Below are 4,854 nucleotides of genomic sequence, written 5' to 3' on the forward strand. Positions count from 1 at the left end.
GTGTGTGTTTTCTGTGCATCAACAATGTTGGGATTTCTGTGACAGAATGTGTCCCGCAAAACCCATCATCGATAAGTATCCATGGGGCATTTGTCATCAAACGTGATGACCATAGATGCAACTCTGTCTTCAAAGGTTCATGGCAGTTTGTCAAAAATGTTTACTGAGAAAACAATATGTGCATGGACTTCTTCCTAGATAACATCTACGTGAAACTTTGGGTCGGACAATCATCACGAAGTAGGCATCCCCTTGCTAATCTGATTATTTATGCATATGTTTGTTTATTTATCAAAACACGGGAATGTCGCCACATAGATGAACTTAAGCCTCAGTTATATCGATGGCCTAATGGCGTTCAATTATATTCAAATAGTCAAGACCTTACCATTGATTTACCCATCAGAACTAGAAACATACTTCGATCTGCGCATAAAGATTTAGAGTGACAACAAACAAGCCACAAGACAGGAGCTACGACTTTAACTTTCCAGCAGTAAACGTCCCATGTATGTGAGCAATATTCCTCATGCAACTCCCTGTTTTACTAGTTCCCTTGCTGTTTTCAGCTGACAAATAGACTTGCATTTGCATGTGTTTGTGACGATGGGCAGGATACCCTCGACTATTCACGAACACCTGCTGTCATCACTTTTTGTTAGTGAGTTATAGATGCATGATCATGTTACAGTCAGAATCGTACATTGGACTGCTTTTAACAGAGATTTCATTAGATAACCGAAAGGCGTTTTTATTATTATTCAATTTCAGCTGAAAAAAGTTAACTTACATTGATAAGTTTATATTCAATATCAGTTATGTGGTCTTTATTCTTTTCATAACACATAGCAAGAAACCCATTTCCCATACGATTTTAACTTTTCTGTCCACGACTCACAGTTCCACGACATATCCACATAGTCCAGAAATAGGTCCTTGGTTCTTGTCAGAGCAAAAGAATTCTCTAACCAGACTCTAACCATTTCAACGTTTATACACCAGATCCTCGTGCTCTAACCTATTCATAAATCATCTTGTTATGACCAGAGCTTGCCTGCTTACCTCAATTATTCCCATTTTATTCTATTCTTGTGATTAAAGACTCACAACAATGCTGCTGTTGGTTGCTGGTCTGATCACCTTCTCGTGTCTCAGCCTGTCTGTCCTCGGTGCGGATGATGACAGAGACGCACTTTTCTACAAAGTGGACATATTCTTGCCCCCAAAAGAGGGGAGGGATGAGAAGGCGGACATACTGCAGATTAAGGAGACTTTGAATAGTCTAACGGACATCAGGGTTCTTTTTGCATTTAAGGTTTGAGCAATTGTAGAAACAAATTAGTGGAAAATGAAAAGCATATCATCAATAACGTAGTGCACTATCAATATATTTCAATTATTTCCCGATACATAGCCAAGGCCACTCTTCAAAGAAGGGACCCCCCAGGAAGATTTTTAGTAAATTTATTGTACTTAATAAAGTCGATATATTTAATTTAATATCATGGATACAAATATGAAATTTTGGAGCTCATTAGTCAAATATTGTCGTTCTACAAAGGCATTGAAAACTGTTCAATGTCATGTCACATAAGGCCACTCAGTATCTCGTGTGACTGCCCCAGGCAGCAATGACGGCTCTGCATCTTCTCGACACTGACTGGATAAGTGTACAAATTCTGTCCTGCGGAATTCTGCACCATTCTGCTTGTAAAGCGTTGGCCAGTTGTGGGAGTGTCTGTGGCGTGTACTGACGTTGACGTACACGTCGATCGAGTTCATCCCAGAGGTTGAGATCTGGAGATCTCTACGGCCAGGGCAAATCGTTGGTGTTGGCATTATGAAGGTAGTCTACCGTGTCACGGGCTGTGTGCGATAGAGCGTTGTCATGTTGAAACAGTTCCCTCTGGTGGTCAATAATTGGAAGAAGGTGAGGTTGAAGAATTCATGTAGTGATTTGCTGTCCACAACCAAGTCATATCTCATGGTGTAGGATATGGCCTCCGACACCATCACACTACCGCCACCAAATTTGTCAAATTTACGTGCACAATGTGGGGCCAAACGCTCATTTCGACGACGATAAACACGTTGTCTTCCATCTCGCCGGTGAAGAAGAAATTGTGATTCATCACTAAACCACACTCGTCTCCAGTTTCTCAAATTCCAAGGCTGTAAGGTATGGAACCAACGCAAGCGTTGCTGCCGATGGATCTGTTGCACAACAGGGACAATAGCTGGTCTTCTGGGTTGGATTCAAGGCTCGCGAGGATGGTTACTGACAGTCTGGTCCAATATCCTCCTCAAACCAGGGATGCGTCCTGCAGTCTCCGTAGCTGTGGCATTTGGATGACGTAGGTGTAACAGTCAAATGTAGCGATCCTGTGCAGGGGTGGTAACTATTGGTTGGTTAGTTCTCGAACGGTCTGCAGTGGAATTGAACTGTGTGTATCGGTCACAAAGGTGGCACATGGTGCTGAGGTGGACGTTGAAGTGGCATGCAACAGAAGTCTGTGATTCTCCTCTTTGGATACGCCCTTTGGCGAAGTTCCGACTGGCATCGCTGAGTCTCGGCATTTTCGAAAATGTTGACAATTGAATGACGATTATTGGCTTATGCTTGCTTTTTTATAGCCACTACCACGAGTAGCGAATGCCATACGTTGCGCGTGCATTTTGCTTTACTGTTTTCCTCCATGACATTTTTGAACAAGTGTGAAAAGACATAGCAGATCGACAACGGCTGCGTTTTGACGCACCGTTTGTCGAATATCAGGCCACCAACATTTTCCAATTTTATAAATCCAATTTATATTCCAGAATTTTGTGTGGTCAGGTTCAATTAAATACATACCACCTGTGCGTTTCCTTTTTTTGAAGAGTGTATATCGCTCTAATGAGGAATCTCACAAATAAGTGCATTCTGCTTGGATGACTATTTATATCAGGGCGTCTTTTGAATTTGACTCGACACGAAGCCTTACAGGGAATTAATAAGGGCATTTACAATGGTAGTACAGACATTATATAGGAAAAATGCATAACAATTACTACATACGTATTGCATATGTCTACGGATGAAGGAATGACTAGGTAACTGTTGTGGGGGTTTTGAGAAAAAAATACGTCTTTGAAACTGGATAATGAAATGGTTCTTCGCAAATGCATATCATTAAGCAATGTAAGTGTTAGTTCTTCAAAAACGTTTCTCAATTGATTGTTTTTGGTTTGAACAGGAGCTCGGGAATCCTAGGATTATTCTTGGTAAGTCTACTGCATCCTTTGCTTTATTTGTCAGTATGTATTTATCCAAAGATATGTATTCATCTACTGTGTGATATTATGCCAGTTGGTAGTGCCAAATGGTGAAATTGAAAACGAAGAGGGAATGAATCATAAATGAAATTATATTATTTTGTTCTTAAAGAAAAAGAGCTGCAGTGTTTAGTTGATTTACAAGTAGGTTTGGTTTTTTGGCAGTTTTGACAATATACAAAATATGCACATTGTCATCATATGAAGGGTTGAGATCCACAACATCCTGATTTGTCTTTTCATATATTATACCATACAGGTCCATTATTCATCCTGCATGCAGGTTTTTGAAGTGCAAGTAAGAATTTCTGTTTCTGTAAACAAAGGAAGCAAAGGACGTATATTTCTAAACTTTACACATGTTGTAATCAGTTACTTCCGAACGAAAATATCACATTTCAAAACATTGGAAAGATATGCCCATGGACACGGACTTCATCACTCGATATCCTTTTTTAAATACCGTTGTGACATCATTATTGATTGTTACGTCCTAGCCAATGTCCATTGTGACGTTATGGCAACTTCTGTTGCTATACAAATAGTTCTTCACATCCTGGGGCAAGGGGAGCGATATATCTATTTGAATATCCCTATGGGAATGAACACAAAAGATGATTGAGGAATTAAAGAAAGATCGATCGTTCCACTCATGTAAATTTTGAAAAGGTCAAGCTTCGTATGTTACATCAACATGTCCCAGGGAGTAAGACCTAGAAACCCTTTCTAGACCAATTATGTTATTCACATATATTAAGCAGGACAAGTACTTAAAGATGTTTGTTTCTTGCACATGTGTCAGTTCTTGACGTCGAGAAAACATGCAGTTGGCACCAGTTGACGGGCTTTCTATCACGCAAGGGATATGAATTCAGCGTCACAGCTCTCTACTCCTGCGAAGGCTTCGCGAAGGAACTCGGAGTCAAATGGACGAGGGATATGATGGCGACATCTTTCTGGGACGATGATCTAATCATGGACAGGAAGATATTTCCTGAGAAAGGTAAACACTGTGTAAACACATCGGTATTTGTTTTTCAAACTCCATAAACAATCAATAAACAGGCAATCTCGTCAACGGAATCGCTATAACTTGATTCTCTGGTCCAAACTGGATTATATACAGGCCGCCGTCGTATGATGCTAGTATTGCTGGGTCGGCGTAAGGCAACACAATACACTTACTATGCAAATTGTCTGAGGGGCGGATATACAGGTCGAGCAGGTCATGCTTACTCTGTTAAACGCACGCTAAGAGAAACTTATAGAGTAAAGTTCAACCGTATCTGAGGTAATTCCCGTGCTCTTCATAGTAATGTTGGTAGTCTTTGACTTTGGAGGTAACATTACAAATCACATACTCAGAAATTGAATATTTAAAAGATCATTCATATAATTTTTGGGGAGTGACGATGTTACAAATTCGTTATTTACCCATTAGGCCTTGTCACATTGTGTTATTGACTTTAAATGAACCTAAAGCTCTGGAGAAAATATTAGTGTATACTAAAGGACTACTAAGAGAACACATTTGTACTG

At 40.1% G+C, this 4,854-nt stretch overlaps 1 long non-coding RNA gene across 1 annotated transcript; it reads left to right on the forward strand.

Moving 5' to 3' along the window:
* Positions 1-1,285: 1,285 nt before the first annotated feature.
* LOC124116663 lies at positions 1,286-4,217 on the forward strand. The gene is made up of 3 exons (XR_006858146.2): positions 1,286-1,315; positions 3,237-3,264; positions 4,118-4,217. It is a non-coding gene; the product is annotated as an uncharacterized LOC124116663 (long non-coding RNA).
* Positions 4,218-4,854: the final 637 nt, after the last annotated feature.

Source organism: Haliotis rufescens, unplaced genomic scaffold (assembly GCF_023055435.1).
Source record: "Haliotis rufescens isolate VD_foot unplaced genomic scaffold, xgHalRufe1.0.p SCAF_43, whole genome shotgun sequence".
NCBI lineage: Eukaryota > Metazoa > Mollusca > Gastropoda > Lepetellida > Haliotidae > Haliotis > Haliotis rufescens.